This window comes from Lissotriton vulgaris, chromosome 1_1 (genome assembly GCF_964263255.1).
Source record: "Lissotriton vulgaris chromosome 1_1, aLisVul1.2, whole genome shotgun sequence".
Lineage (NCBI taxonomy): Eukaryota > Metazoa > Chordata > Amphibia > Caudata > Salamandridae > Lissotriton > Lissotriton vulgaris.
In genome coordinates, this window is record NC_141685.1 from 232,023,679 (window position 1) to 232,040,159 (window position 16,481).

The 16,481-nt window shown below is 40.8% G+C and overlaps 7 non-coding genes across 7 annotated transcripts; all 7 read right to left on the bottom strand.

The window, feature by feature from the left end:
- Positions 1–9,151: 9,151 nt before the first annotated feature.
- TRNAE-CUC (transfer RNA glutamic acid (anticodon CUC)) lies at positions 9,152–9,224 on the bottom strand. Its single transcript has one exon. It is a non-coding gene; the product is annotated as a tRNA-Glu (tRNA).
- A 351-nt stretch (positions 9,225–9,575) lies between these two features.
- TRNAA-AGC (transfer RNA alanine (anticodon AGC)) lies at positions 9,576–9,648 on the bottom strand. The gene has a single exon. It is a non-coding gene; the product is annotated as a tRNA-Ala (tRNA).
- Positions 9,649–10,212: 564 nt separating this feature from the next.
- Positions 10,213–10,285, bottom strand: TRNAK-CUU (transfer RNA lysine (anticodon CUU)). The gene has a single exon. It is a non-coding gene; the product is annotated as a tRNA-Lys (tRNA).
- A 352-nt stretch (positions 10,286–10,637) lies between these two features.
- TRNAA-AGC (transfer RNA alanine (anticodon AGC)) lies at positions 10,638–10,710 on the bottom strand. The gene has a single exon. It is a non-coding gene; the product is annotated as a tRNA-Ala (tRNA).
- A 342-nt stretch (positions 10,711–11,052) lies between these two features.
- On the bottom strand, positions 11,053–11,125 carry TRNAK-CUU (transfer RNA lysine (anticodon CUU)). Its single transcript has one exon. It is a non-coding gene; the product is annotated as a tRNA-Lys (tRNA).
- Positions 11,126–14,229: 3,104 nt separating this feature from the next.
- Positions 14,230–14,302, bottom strand: TRNAK-CUU (transfer RNA lysine (anticodon CUU)). Its single transcript has one exon. It is a non-coding gene; the product is annotated as a tRNA-Lys (tRNA).
- A 991-nt stretch (positions 14,303–15,293) lies between these two features.
- Positions 15,294–15,366, bottom strand: TRNAK-CUU (transfer RNA lysine (anticodon CUU)). The gene has a single exon. It is a non-coding gene; the product is annotated as a tRNA-Lys (tRNA).
- Between the last annotated feature and the right edge of the window lie 1,115 nt (positions 15,367–16,481).

Sequence of the window (16,481 nt, forward strand, 5' to 3'; positions counted from 1 at the left end):
GGCCAAATTAACCACTTTTTCCAATCAGGATTTGTTCTGTTATAATGTAAAATTTGTGACACGTCTAACTCAATATCTGTGGTTGCATTTTCTGGTATTGGCTTCGGTATAGACGGTGTTTTCATTTCTTTGATCTTAGCTAGGCCAAGACAAGATATTTGGTGTACAGTGTCATTTAAAAACAACATTTGTTCTGGTATCATGCAGGTTCTAAATAGTGCTTCAATGCCTTGCACCTGCCAATCTTTTGTACCCCAAATTGTTTTCGTTTCAATATTATTTTTCCAATAATCAAAACCAAATGTCATCATTTTGTCATAAAATGCTTCTGAATATATCAATTTAGAATTTGTCAGCATTGTTTTCATGCCTGTTTTATCTAACAGTTTGTAATAAAACGTTTCTGCATCACTGGTGTTAAACCCTGAGAAGTATTTGAATTTCTCAAAAAATGCTTTAGAACTGCTTTTAGGTGGTGTAGCACAATGTTCCCATTGATTATACATAAAAACATTTCTAGGCTGTGCAGATTTATGCAAGTAATGATCCCCATAGCGGGTATAACAGAATAACTGCTCATAACTAGATGAACCTTGTAAATAATCATGATCTGTGAATCTAGCTGACATTACTAAATCAGACATCATGCCATTAATACTGTTAAAGTCCCAATCATCAGAGAATGTACTAGGTGTCAAAAAGTCACTTAAGGAAACCTTTAGTTGATGAGGATACTTCAGGATTTCGACCGGACCATAGATCTCATAGTCTGTTTTCTCCCATACTACCCCACCAGGTATTGGAATTGCTGTGACATTTACTGTTGACAGTTCTCTTTTCTTCACATGGGATGATCTGTGTGGTTTCAGGACTAGGTTGATGTTCTGACTTGCTGTGTCCATTCAATTGTAATGAACTTCCCTAAAATTAAAACTAAAATTAGGCATAGTAGGAGTATGAAAACCCCTGAGATAATCCAATGCTCAATCAACGGTGAATCCAGATATAGTTCTTTGATTTGTTGAAGGAGTCCAATTGTATTTTCTTTAGAATACTTTTTTGTTTCTGGCATCACTTCGGGGTCGTTTAAATCTTCAGAGAAGTTGTCGAAGTTGATGAAATAACCAGAGGCAGTTCTGTCAATTGATGGGATTGTTCTTTCAATCTGTCTCTCGGTAGCACTTTCTGATGCCACATTAGTGTAGACTGGTGCTGTTTCTTGACGAACTGTTTCAATCTGTGTTTCAAGAGGCACGAGTTCCATGGCTGTATTGCATAGTCCTTCATTGTGCACTGCAGGCTGATCGAATGTGATGAGTCTTTCAGTTTGAACCTCTTGGATTGTTGCAAGTTTGGGTATTCTGTTGTTTCTTGGGAGTCCACTGGGCCTACTGTTGATTATAGGCCACATGCTTGTGGTTTTACCAGATCGATAGACACGACTCTGTTCTCCTTTTTACCAGCAAGGGGCGGTAGCACAACTGATCTTGTTCCGGTGACTGCTAAGACAGGTACTGCTTTTCTGTAAGAAGGCCCAAATTCCTTCTTAACCGCGATCTTTTCTCTGACTAGATCCCCAATCTTTGGAATCCAGACAGGCCTTGCTGGGGCTGTTGCGGGTGGTGCCTCATCAGTGGTACTTGGCTGTTGCTTTAACTTTATGTTGCTTAATGATTTTCTTGTTTCATTCAGTTCCTGTAAAACAGCCAAACGGTCTTTTACATCAAACTGCGTTGTTTCTTCTTGTACCACTGACATCTGACTATCGAGGTCCTGAACGTTCATTCTAATTCCGAACAATAGTTCGTATGGGCTGAAACCTTTTAGAGAATTTCTTGGCATGTTGTTAAGACTAGTCTGGACACTTATTAAATGTTTGACCCACCCAGCGCCTGAACCTAATACCTTCGCTGTTATAGATTGCTTTATGTCCCGGTTTTTTCTTTCTACCACACTATTCCCTTCGGGGTGCGACGGACAAGAATACCGCAACCCAATTCCCATGCTGGCCATGGCCTCCTTACAGGCTCGAGAGCTGAAAGCAGGACCCTGGTCAGAATGGAACGTGGTAATTGCGTATGTGCCGATAAAGACTTGCAAATCTTTTATAACCGTTCTAGCGTCAGCCGAGCGCTGGGGCCACATTTTTTAAGTGCTTTTCGTCTTAACTGTGTACACTGGGACGCGCTTCTCTTCTTTGATTGCGCAGACAGACCGCGTTATGCAGTCTATCAGGATTTCTGAAACTATACTTGCCGGTTCATCACTGCGATTTCTGTTGCAGTCTGGACAGTTTTTTGCGAAGTCATTAATTCCTTCACTCATGTCCGGCCACCAGTACTCTGATTGCAATTCTTTCAGAGAGGCTTTGATTGTTTGGTGTCTCAGACCCAACCCCATGTGTGCTTCCAGTAAGAGGAAGCCCCTCCTGCTCCTGTTTGGAATTACTCTGTCCCCCACTCCAGGGATTCGAGCAAAAGGAACGGAGTTTGCATCGATTATGTATGCATAATTGAGTGGATAGTTTACGGGTAGTGCTGCACAGTCGCCTTTTACGGTCGTTTTTACTGCCAGCATGGTTTCCCCGTCTATGTACTTATCTGTACGCTTTTTTGTGGCTACGGAAGCCGGTTTAGTTGCTTCCGCTTTGGCTGTATTAGCCAATGAATTCCCTGCAACGTGAACGCCATCACGTCGAAGACTCTGTGCGTGAATCACGTGAGTCTTTTGTAGTTCTTTGTGTAAAAGAGCTACCTGTTTCCAGAGCAATTTATGCTTTATTGTGGCACCTGTATCATCTTTGTAGTCGTTTTCGATCCAACTCTGCAGTTTATTGTTGTAAGAGTTGACGCAAAAATGAGAATCGCACACTATAAGTGTCGGGAATTCACGTTCTGCATTTTCGAGCGCCATCTTTAAAGATCTGATTTCAGTTCTTTGAGCCGAACAGTACTTTACTGATTCGGTTTTTGTTACTTTCGGTCTGAATTTACCGCACAGCCAACGACCTTTAATGATCGCACACGCTGCATTGTAGGATTTGCTCTCTACGTTGAAATGCTGTACAAAGCTATCTGTATAGATTATACAGGCATATTGTGGGAGAGGCAGAATTTCGATTGGCAGAGGATATTCTTCTTCATATTCTAAATCATTCAGTTCTTCGAATTGCGGGGCGAAATAGTACTTCACGTCTTCCGCTCCTAGAGAATCTATGCACTGTATCCATATCGGATCCAGTGACACTGTAGGCAGGTTTACTGGGCTGAATAGCGCCTCGAAGGCGGATTCCGCTGTAAGGATATTGATCCGTTTGCCGTGTGCTAGTTCTCGTTCATTTGCTAATGCGATTTGCACTGCGTTCACAGTTCTTTCTGTGTGACTGAATGTTTTTTCTGCTTGTGTGTACAAGTGAGATTTAATTGAAATAGGTACCTTTTCTCCCTCATTAGAGGTTAGGTACGTAAATCCGCATCTTCCTGGGATGACTCGGATTACAAGATCGATCGTGTTGTCACGTGTATCTAATTTTGTTTTTGCTAACATGTCTGTTTGCAGTGATCTCAAAATTTCTGTGTGTTTTTGAGTCCAATTGATTTGTTTTAAATCAGGTTTTATTAGTTCGTAGAGAGGTTTAACCCTCTCTGCGTAATTTAGTATGTAAGTTCTTCCGAAATTCAGAAAACCTAGTATTGATTGTAAATTCTTCAGCGTTTTTGGAGCTTGGAGTACAGCGCACTTCTCTAAGAAGTTGTCCGCTAGGCTTTTCCCTTCACTTGATAATTCGTACCCTAAGAATAGTACTGTCAGATGGGCAATTCGGGACTTTTTAAAGTTGAATTTGTAACCCTCTGCTGCGAACCCAAGTATAATGGTGTTCACTCTTTTCAAGTGAGTATCCAAGTCGTCGTCTGTGAGATAAATATCATCTACGTAAGATAATGCTTCATCATCATAGATTTGTAGTAACTCTGTTACCCTAGCTGAGAATAGTCCTGGGCTGTTCTTGAACCCCTGTGGGAGACGACAGAATTTTTTCTGCGACCCAAATGCAGAGAAAGCGGTCAAATATCTGCTTTCTGGTGCAATGTTTTGACAAAAGAAACCATTAGATATGTCTAATGTCGTTTTATATTTTTTCCTAACTATGTTATTCATTAGGGCTGCACTATGCGAGTTTTGTACTGCAAAAGTTTTGCAACATGTATTAAGATGTCTGTAGTCCAAAACTAGATGATATGAATTGTCTGGCTTGGAGACAGGAAACAAAGGATTGTTCATTTGAGAGGTGCATGTTTCAATCACCCCCTGGTACTCAAGTTGATCTAAGATCTCCCTGACTTGTTTTTTAGCTTCTTGCTTTATGGGATACTGCCGTTGGGCAGTTGGTTCACTTTTCAATTGGATTTTGTGAGGAGGTGAATCCTCATCCCATCCTACATGATTTTTATATAATGCAGGTGCCTGGGCCACTGCCCATTTCCTTGCATATGTATATTTTTTGTGAATCGGAATGTGATTCGAGAAGGCAGGCATAATCACTTCTTCGCCACGAGGGCACTCCCTGACAAACTCCGGGGGCAATCTTTTTCAGCTAACAGAATATCATAGCCTTTTGAGAGCTTATCCCAAAATAGACCCTTAATTTTCCTAGTCTTATCACCCTCTATACGCAATGTTATTTCGTATATTTTATGGGGCTCGCTAAGTCTGGCGTCGGCAGTTTCAACCTGAATGAATTCATTCGTGTCCACTGTCTCCAGATGACTCATCAAGATCTTGCGCGCTATACTGATTTCTGCTGCACTGTCCAACATTGTCAATGCCCACTCCCCGTTTTTCAACTGTGTCCTCAGTATTCTCGGCATGGTTGATTACTCTAATACTGGCTACCTTCTTTTTCTGAAATTGAGATTTCTTATTTTGAGCAGGTTCCTTGTCTTTGGACTTGGTGTGCTCTCCTGGGTCTGACCGTCCTCTTCTTTCCAAATTCTGTGGAGAAGATCGAGAGGGACGTGTATCAATACTTTGATATCTATCAGGTTTTTTTAGATTATCCCTATTTCTAAGGTTATATCTTTTCTCAGAGGGCTCCCGTTGGGGAGACTGGCGTTCTCGAGTCGGAGTTCTTTCCCTCCGTCGAGGAGACCTTCCTCTGGACTGGAAAACTTTTTCCTTGGGAGTGGATTGTTTATTTCCATCCCAGCTCTTTTTAGGAGTGTTTGAATTATTTTTAATAAATAATTTTTCAGGATTTTCGAGCAGTTGGGGTTTTACCGGTTTCCCACCCAAGCTGTCTCTACCTAATTCTTCATAGCATTTTTCTATGATTTTTGCAAGCTCAACAGGATCTTTTATATCTGTTTCCCTCAACTTCTGGCGGATCGCCACAGATGCTGCTTCTCCCTTTATGTTGGCTAATAATATAGCCGTGACCTGCTTGAAATCTTTCAGTAATTTCATACCTAGATTTAAAGCGGGCTCTGGACCGAATTCATTTTGAATCTGTTTTAGCACTTCTGGTATTACCGCCATAGACGGAACACCGTGTGTTTTTGTGTAAATGGAAGCAAAGACTGTACCCCAAGTGTCACAGTCCTCCACGTGTGGTGCGATTCCCATAGGAAGGCAGATGGTCAAGATTCTGTGTTCCTCAATAGGGGTAGTATCAGGAAATACTGCCTCTATTTGAGTGATTTTCTGGGCTAACCAAAAAGGAATTTGTTCCCGTTTTACGGGTGTTTTACCAAGACATGACTGTATGTTCTGTGGTGTAATTTTATTTGTGTTCCCCTGATGAGGGGTCAGCTGTGGCGTATTAACAGCTGGCTGGACTGTTGCAGTCCGCATTACATATTGGACTAATTGCCTATGTATTTTTATTAATGTGTTTAGCTGTGCTAACAGCTCTTCTCTAGACATTTTTGCAATGTCAGGATGTGGTGTGTAGCTGGCTAGAACCGGCCACGTGGCTCCTGGTCTACCTAGTGGACCGAGCCTAGTTATGTGATCATTGTGTTTTAGGGCGCCATTAAACCAGAGCAGGTGCTCTTGAAATTTAAGTGGAATTTCAATCTCCTCGAAAGGAGCGTACTCTCCCGGAGGTTCCTCTATTTTGTAATAGTGAAACTCCTGTGTTATAGCGTTTACCGCTGGAAAGTTTATCCATGAATAGAATACCTCTGTCTGCCGATATTCGTGAGCCTCTATCACGAAAATTACTGTACCACCTTGAGGTGTCAGTCCGTTCTCTATAAGTTTTAAAGTTATAGATCTTCTTAAGTGGACCGGGATGATAATAGCATCCGGGTCTGTGTATTCGGGACCTTGCTGAGTCGCATCTGCTGCGCCCCCAGTGGTTCCGTTATTTTCTACTGACATTGTATAAATGCAGGTTTTACAGAGTAGGTCTCCAAGGAGACAAAGATTAGATGCACAATATTTTGGAACACTGTATCCTTCAACGTTGAATAAACCAGAGCTTTACATAGGAATCTCTTCCTACTAAGGTCGGGCGGATTTTAACCTTTCACCCACTCCAGACGTCTATTGGAGTATTTTACGGGAGAAAAGGGGTGTGAAATATGCATGACTGAGTTACTCTATAAGTCTTGCGTTAGTTTATCGCCTTACCAAACGTTTGGGCACCATGTAGTGTAGTTCCTAGTTTCCCACTAGGCCCTGCGCATTGGAATAACAGAAACAGTAGTATCGACGTGGAACTGCGGATATTCCAGGCCTCCACTGACTATGCTAAACTTAATTGGGTTGTGTTACCAACTAGCTCAGAGGTCACTGGAAACTTTCTTCTCTGCATAGGGAGTGATCAGCTTCCTTGGCACAGACAAGAAGGGATTCAGTTTTCCAACAACCGTGCAACATGACAACTTTGCTCCTCAGATCAAGAGTCGATCTCTAGGGTCGTGTGAAACAATAGACATGTATTTCACTCAGTCAGTCTAGTGCAGTTTACTTTCACGAGATGTAGAGAATAGAGAGACGGGCGTTTATCAATAAAGGGTTAACATTTATTGAACAGTCTTTCTTCTCGTACAAGAGAAATGTATTGCCACAATTGCAATAACTGTTATTATAAAAAGTACGTACAGTAAGATAAGTATTGCGAAATAGAACTGTAAAAGCATTGATATGGTTTCTTAGCCATACAATGGTTTAAAAGTAATAAAACATATATACAGTCATATATACATTAGGCTAACATGCTCAACTGGTGCTTCTAACTAAGCCTACCCCAGTGTGCCTGACCTAAGCCTAACACGTGAAAGGGGAGCAAGTAAGTAGATTAAGTTAAGTTGGTTTTGCCAAGGTTTGTTTCAAGAATTCTCGTCTAAGGGTTTAGTCAACACCATACCTCTGAATAGAATGATGGAGGATTGGTATCTCCTTCAGGGGTCTCTCTCGATATCCCAGTCACCCGCGAGGGTAAACCGGAAGCGCCGGGACTGGATTTCTCTGCACGAGAAATGCAGCGGCTTCTCTCAGCGCGTCGAGGAAGGAGGGGTGACAGCGTCCGCAGGCAGCTGGAATCGGCTGGATGTCTTCGCAGAGGACGGCTGCTCGGCTCCTCAAGCGTACTGTACCATAGTTCGCGCTGTAGCGGCGATAATGGTAATCAGCAGCTTCACCACCACAGGATAGCAGGCTGCAGCGACAGAGTGCTAGTTTTTACCAACACAGGGTCATGCAGGCAGCTGGCATCAGCAACAGGCAACGAACTCACAGCTCGTATCTCACATTGCTTAAGGCAACGTTGGTAATATTTATACCTGACAGGTGCCGGGTTTGACGCAAGTTTGCTGGACATAAGACGCCAATTAAAGATGTCACTAGGAAGTGACAGTTATCAGTTGCTCATTAGAGTTCCATTACTAATCAAAACATAGCAAGCGGGGATTTCCAGGTTTGCTAAGTTTTTATCTTGTTGAAGAACTCGGAGTGTTATCTAGGAATATCAGATAGTGACTGCTGCTCTGTCATTGCACTAATTGGTCGCAAAGGAAGTAGCAGAGAGTCATGCTGGAATGTGGCTCTGTTCGTGTGAGGCCAGAGATGACTTTCCAGAAAATCGCACTTGAACGGTTATGCCAATATAGGGAATAAATGGATTTATAGCCGAATAGGGGCATAAGGTCACAGTATCGATCAGGAACCTAGATAAGCATGCAACAGTATGCAGACCAATCCCTTTTTGTGAAGAAAATCAAATCCTGGATATTCCTCTACTCTTGTTTTGCAAGGAAAGCCAGATTTATACATCCTTCAGAGGACAGAGTGTCAAAAAAAATAAGAGAAAATGAAAACGGAAGTTGTGAGAACTTCATTTTGAGATTGCATAAGAATTCAAATTCCTCTCACATGCTAAAGAATACCTGAACCCTTTTGATTAAACCACTTTAGTTGTTATAATGAGACCATATTTGAAAGCCATCTGTGATTTTTCTGTTCTTACTCTGCAATGACCTTGGCAATGACAAGTTAAAAATAAAATGTATGCAAATTTTATAATGGAGAATGCAGGCATCGATCCCACTACCTCTCGCATGCTAAGCGAGCGCTCTACCATTTGAGCTAATTCCCCTGTGTGTTTAATCTGCATAACATGAAAAAAGTAACCTCACTGCCTTCCACACTTTATTTGAAGTCCAATTGCCCATAACAGTGTTCAGTTCACTCCTAACTTATGCCTTACCTTCACTTATGGGATGTTTTACAGTTCAGGTTGGCCTGTTTACTACTCGAATATGAGTGATATTGTGGTGTGTTCATCTAGACTCATACCCTACCTAATCTTGAAGTTAAATTTCCCACCAATGAGAAACCAAGGGAGATACCATTTTTGATAGTTATTGCATGTCTAATGCAAGAATAATCACCAGATTATGAGAGTCCAGCAAAAATTACTCATTTTCGCCCAACGTGGGGCTCGAACCCACAACCCTGAGATTAAGAGTCTCATGCTCTACCGACTGAGCTAGCCGGGCTCCCACTTCAAGATGGTATGCAGACTAATCATTTTTTATGAAGGAAATCCATTCCTGGACAATTTTTGGGAGTTATTGCATGTCTAATGCAAGATTAATCTCCATATTATGAGAGTCAATGCAATATTCAGGCAAAAATTACTCGTTTTCGCCCAACGTGGGGCTCGAACCCACGACCCTGAGATTGAGAGTCTCATGCTCTACCGACTGAGCTAGCCGGTTCCCTCCTAAAGACAGTATGCAGACCAATCCCTTTTTGTGAAGAAAATCAAATCCTGGATATTCCTCTACTCTTGTTTTGCAAGGAAAGCCAGATTTATACATCCTTCAGAGGACAGAGTGTCAAAAAAAATAAGAGAAAATGAAAATGGAAGTTGTGAGAACTTCATTTTGAGATTGCATAAGAATTCAAATTCCTCTCACATGCTAAAGAATACCTGAACCCTTTTGATTAAACCACTTTAGTTGTTATAATGAGACCATATTTGAAAGCCATCTGTGATTTTTCTGTTCTTACTCTGCAATGACCTTGGCAATGACAAGTTAAAAATAAAATGTATGCAAATTTTATAATGGAGAATGCGGGCATCGATCCCGCTACCTCTCGCATGCTAAGCGAGCGCTCTACCATTTGAGCTAATTCCCCTGTGTGTTTAATCTGCAGAACATGAAAAAAGTAACCTTACTGCCTTCCACACTTTATTTGAAGTCCAATTGCCCATAACAGTGTTAAGTTCACTCCTAACTTATGCCTTACCTCCACTTATGGGATGTTTTACAGTTCAGGTTGGCCTGTTTACTACTCGAATATGAGTGATATTGTGGTGTGTTCATCTAGACTTATACCCTAGCTAATCTTGAAGTTAAATTTCCCACCAATGAGAAACCAAGGGAGAAACCATTTTTGATAGTTATTGCATGTCTAATGCAAGAATATTCACCAGATTATGAGAGTCAATGCAATAATCCAGCAAAAATTACGCATTTTCGCCCAACGTGGGGCTCAAACCCACAACCCTGAGTTTAAGAGTCTCATGCTCTACCGACTGAGCTAGCCAGTCTCCCACTTCAAGATGGTATGCAGACTAATCATTTTTTATGAAGGAAATCCATTCCTGGACAATTTTTGGGAGTTATTGCAGGTCTAATGCAAGATTAATCTCCATATTATGAGAGTCAATGCAATATTCAGGCAAAAATTACTCGTTTTCGCCCAACGTGGGGCTCGAACCCACGACCCTGAGATTAAGAGTCTCATGCTCTACCGACTGAGCTAGCCGGGCTCTCTCCTTAAGACAGTATGCAGACCAATCCCTTTTTGTGAAGAAAATCAAATCCTGGATATTCCTCTACTCTTGTTTTGCAAGGAAAGCCAGATTTATACATCCTTCAGAGGACAGAGTGTCAAAAAAAATAAGAGAAAATGAAAATGGAAGTTGTGAGAACTTCATTTTGAGATTGCATAAGAATTCAAATTCCTCTCACATGCTAAAGAATACCTGAACCCTTTTGATTAAACCACTTTAGTTGTTATAATGAGACCATATTTGAAAGCCATCTGTGATTTTTCTGTTCTTACTCTGCAATGACCTTGGCAATGACAAGTTAAAAATAAAATGTATGCAAATTTTATAATGGAGAATGCGGGCATCGATCCCGCTACCTCTCGCATGCTAAGCGAGCGCTCTACCATTTGAGCTAATTCCCCTGTGTGTTTAATCTGCATAACATGAAAAAAGTAACCTTACTGCCTTCCACACTTTATTTGAAGTCCAATTGCCCATAACAGTGTTAAGTTCACTCCTAACTTATGCCTTGCCTCCACTTATGGGATGTTTTACAGGTCAGGTTGGCCTGTTTACTACTCGAATATGAGTGATATTGCGGTGTGTTCATCTAGACTCATACCCTAGCTAATCTTGAAGTTAAATTTCCCACCAATGAGAAACCAAGGGAGATACCATTTTTGATAGTTATTGCATGTCTAATGCAAGAATTTTCACCAGATTATGAGAGTCAATGCAATAATCTAGCAAAAATTACTCATTTTCGCCCAACGTGGGGCTCGAACCCACGACCCTGAGATTAAGAGTCTCATGCTCTACCGACTGAGCTAGCCGGGCTCCCACTTCAAGATGGTATGCAGACTAAATATTTTTTATTAAGGAAATCCATTCCTGGACAATTTTTGGGAGTTATTGCAGGTCTAATGCAAGATTAATCTCCATATTATGAGAGTCAATGCAATATTCAGGTAAAGATTACTCTTTTTCACCCAACTTGGGGCTCGAACACACGACCCTGAGATTAAGAGTCTCATGCTCTACCGACTGAGCTAGCCAGGCTCCCTCCTTAAGACAGTATGCAGACCAATCCCTTTTTGTGAAGAAAATCAAATCCTGGATATTCCTCTACTCTTGTTTTGCAAGGAAAGCCAGATTTATACATCCTTCAGAGGACAGAGTGTCAAAAAAAATAAGAGAAAATGAAAATGGAAGTTGTGAGAACTTCATTTTGAGATTGCATAAGAATTCAAATTCCTCTCACATGCTAAAGAATACCTGAACCCTTTTGATTAAACCACTTTAGTTGTTATAATGAGACCATATTTGAAAGCCATCTGTGATTTTTCTGTTCTTACTCTGCAATGACCTTGGCAATGACACGTTAAAAATAAAATGTATGCAAATTTTATAATGGAGAATGCGGGCATCGATCCCGCTACTTCTCGCATGCTAAGCGAGCGCTCTACCATTTGAGCTAATTCCCCTGTGTGTTTAATCTGCATAACATGAAAAAAGTAACCTCACTGCCTTCCACACTTTATTTGAAGTCCAATTGCCCATAACAGTGTTCAGTTCACTCCTAACTTATGCCTTACCTTCACTTATGGGATGTTTTACAGTTCAGGTTGGCCTGTTTACTACTCGAATATGAGTGATATTGTGGTGTGTTCATCTAGACTCATACCCTAGCTAATCTTTTAAGTTAAATTTCCCACCAATGAGAAACCAAGGGAGATACCATTTCTGATAGTTATTGCATGTCTAATGCAAGAATATTCACCAGATTATGAGAGTCAATGCAATAATCCAGCAAAAATTACTCATTTTCGCCCAACGTGGGGCTCGAACCCACGACCCTGAGATTAAGAGTCTCAAGCTCTACCGATTGAGCTAGCCGGGCTCCCACTTCAAGATGGTATGCAGACTAATCATTTTTTATGAAGGAAATCCATTCCTGGACAATTTTTGGGAGTTATTGCAGGTCTAATGCAAGATTAATCTCCATAATATGAGAGTCAATGCAATATTCAGGCAAAAATTACTCTTTTTCGCCCAACGTGGGGCTCGAACACACGACCCTGAGATTAAGAGTCTCATGCTCTACCGACTGAGCTAGCCGGGCTCCCTCCTTAAGACAGTATGCAGACCAATCCCTTTTTGTGAAGAAAATCAAATCCTGGATATTCCTCTACTCTTGTTTTGCAAGGAAAGCCAGATGTATACATCCTTCAGAGGACAGAGTGTCAAAAAAAATAAGAGAAAATGAAAATGGAAGTTGTGAGAACTTCATTTTGAGATTGCATAAGAATTCAAATTCCTCTCACATGCTAAAGAATACCTGAACCCTTTTGATTAAACCACTTTAGTTGTTATAATGAGACCATATTTGAAAGCCATCTGTGATTTTTCTGTTCTTACTCTGCAATGACCTTGGCAATGACAAGTTAAAAATAAAATGTATGCAAATTTTATAATGGAGAATGCGGGCATCGATCCCGCTACCTCTCGCATGCTAAGCGAGCGCTCCACCATTTGAGCTAATTCCCCTGTGTGTTTAATCTGCATAACATGAAAAAAGTAACCTTACTGCCTTCCACACTTTATTTGAAGTCCAATTGCCCATAACAGTGTTAAGTTCACTCCTAACTTATGCCTTACCTCCACTTATGGGATGTTTTACAGTTCAGGTTGGCCTGTTTACTACTCGAATATGAGTGATATTGCGGTGTGTTCATCTAGACTCATCCCCAAGCTAATATTGAAGTTAAATTTCCCACCAATGAGAAACCAAGGGAGATACCATTTCTGATAGTTATTGCATGTCTAATGCAAGAATATTCACCAGATTATGAGAGTCAATGCAATAATCCAGCAAAAATTACTCATTTTCGCCCAACGTGGGGCTCGAACTCACGACCCTGAGATTAAGCGTCTCAAGCTCTACCGACTGAGCTAGCCGGGCTCCCACTTCAAGATGGTATGCAGACTAATCATTTTTTATGAAGGAAATCCATTCCTGGACAATTTTTGGGAGTTATTGCAGGTCTAATGCAAGATTAATCTCCATATTATGAGAGTCAATGCAATATTCAGGCAAAAATTACTCGTTTTCGCCCAACGTGGGGCCCGAACCCACGACCCTGAGATTAAGAGTCTCATGCTCTACCGACTGAGCTAGCCGGGCTCCCTCCTTAAGACAGTATGCAGACCAATCCCTTTTTGTGAAGAAAATCAAATCCTGGATATTCCTCTACTCTTGTTTTGCAAGGAAAGCCAGATTTATACATCCTTCAGAGGACAGAGTGTCAAAAAAAAATAAGAGAAAATGAAAACGGAAGTTGTGAGAACTTCATTTTGAGATTGCATAAGAATTCAAATTCCTCTCACATACTAAAGAATACCTGAACCCTTTTGATTAAACCACTTTAGTTGTTATAATGAGACCATATTTGAAAGCCATCTGTGATTTTTCTGTTCTTACTCTGCAATGACCTTGGCAATGACAAGTTAAAAATAAAATGTATGCAAATTTTATAATGGAGAATGCGGGCATCGATCCCACTACCTCTCGCATGCTAAGCGAGCGCTCTACCATTTGAGCTAATTCCCCAGTGTGTTTAATCTGCATAACATGAAAAAAGTAACCTCACTGCCTTCAACACTTTATTTGAAGTCCAATTGCCCATTAACAGTGTTCAGTTCACTCCTAACTTATGCCTTACCTCCACTTATGGGATGTTTTACAGTTCAGGTTGGCCTGTTTACTACTCGAATATGAGTGATATTGTGGTGTGTTCATCTAGACTCATACCCTACCTAATCTTGAAGTTAAATTTCCCACCAATGAGAAACCAAGGGAGATACCATTTTTGATAGTTATTGCATGTCTAATGCAAGAATAATCACCAGATTATGAGAGTCCAGCCAAAATTACTCATTTTCGCCCAACGTGGGGCTCGAACCCACGACCCTGAGATTAAGAGTCTCATGCTCTACCGACTGAGCTAGCCGGGCTCCAACTTCAAGATGGTATGCAGACTAATCATTTTTTATGAAGGAAATCCATTCCTGGACAATTTTTGGGAGTTATTGCATGTCTAATGCAAGATTAATCTCCATATTATGAGAGTCAATGCAATATTCAGGCAAAATTTACTCGTTTTCGCCCAACGTGGGGCTCGAACCCACGACCCTGAGATTAAGAGTTTCATGCTCTACCGACTGAGCTAGCCGGGTTCCCTCCTTAAGACAGTATGCAGACCAATCCCTTTTTGTGAAGAAAATCAAATCCTGGATATTCCTCTACTCTTGTTTTGCAAGGAAAGCCAGATTTATACATCCTTCAGAGGACAGAGTGTCAAAAAAAAATAAGAGAAAATGAAAATGGAAGTTGTGAGAACTTCATTTTGAGATTGCATAAGAATTCAAATTCCTCTCACATGCTAAAGAATACCTGAACCCTTTTGATTAAACCACTTTAGTTGTTATAATGAGACCATATTTGAAAGCCATCTGTGATTTTTCTGTTCTTACTCTGCAATGACCTTGGCAATGACAAGTTAAAAATAAAATGTATGCAAACTTTTTTAATGTAGAATGCGGGCATCGATCCCGCTACCTCTCGCATGCTAAGCGAGCGCTCTACCATTTGAGCTAATTCCCCTGAGTGTTTAATCTGCATAACATGAAAAAAGTAACCTTACTGACTTCCACACTTTATTTGAAGTCCAATTGCCCATAACAGTGTTCAGTTCACTCCTAACTTATGCCTTACCTCCACTTATGGGATGTTTTACAGTTCAGGTTGGCCTGTTTACTACTCGAATATGAGTGATATTGTGGTGTGTTCATCTAGACTCATACCCTAGCTAATCTTGAAGTTAAATTTCCCACCAATGAGAAACCAAGGGAGATACCATTTTTGATAGTTATTGCATGTCTAATGCAAGAATATTCACCAGATTATGAGAGTCAATGCAATAATCCAGCAAAAATTACTCATTTTCGCCCAACGTGGGGCTCGAACCCACGACCCTGAGATTAAGAGTCTCATGCTCTACCGACTGAGCTAGCCGGGCTCCCACTTCAAGATGGTATGCAGACTAATCATTTTTTATGAAGGAAATCCATTTCTGGACAATTTATGGGAGTTATTGCATGTCTAATTCAAGATTAATCTCCATATTATGAGAGTCAATGAAATATTCAGGCAAAAATTACTCTTTTTTGCCCAACGTGGGGCTCGAACCCACGACCCTGAGCTTAAGAGTCTCATGCTCTACCGACTGAGCTTGCCGGGGTCCCTCCTTAAGACAGTATGCAGACCAATCACTTTTTGTGAAGAAAATCAAATCCTGGATATTCCTCTACTCTTGTTTTGCAAGGAAAGCCAGATTTATACATCCTTTAGGGGACAGAGTGTCAAATAAAATAAGAGAAAATGGAAGTTGTGAGAACTTCATGTTGAGATTGCATAAGAATTCAAATTCCTCTCACGTGCTAAAGAATACCTGAACCGTTTTGATTAAACCACTTTAGTTGTTATAATGAGACCATATTTGAAAGCCATCTTTGATTTTTCTGTTCTTACTCTGCAATGACCTTGGCAATGACAAGTTAAAAATAAAATGTATGCAAATTTTATAATGGAGAATGCGGGCATTGATCCCGCTACCTCTCGCATGCTAAGCGAGCGCTCTACCATTTGAGCTAATTCCCCTGAATGTTTAATCTGCATAACATGAAAAAAGTAACCTTACTGCCTTCCACACTTTATTTGAAGTCCAATTGCCCATAACAGTGTTAAGTTCACTCCTAACTTATGCCTTACCTCCACTTATGGGATGTTTTACAGTTCAGGTTGGCCTGTTTACTACTCGAATATGAGTGATATTGTGGTTTGTTCATCTAGACTCATACCCTAGCTAATCTTGAAGTTAAATTTCCCACCAATGAGAAACCAAGGGAGATACTATTTTTGATAGTTATTGCATGTCTAATGCAAGAATATTCACCAGATTATGAGAGTCAATGCAATAATCCAGCAAAAATTACTCATTTTCGCCCAACGTGGGGCTCGAACCCACGTCCCTGAGATTAAGAGTCTCATGCTCTACTGACTGAGCTAGCCGGGCTCCCACTTCAAGATGGTATGCAGACTAATCATTTTTTATGAAGGAAATCCATTTCTGGA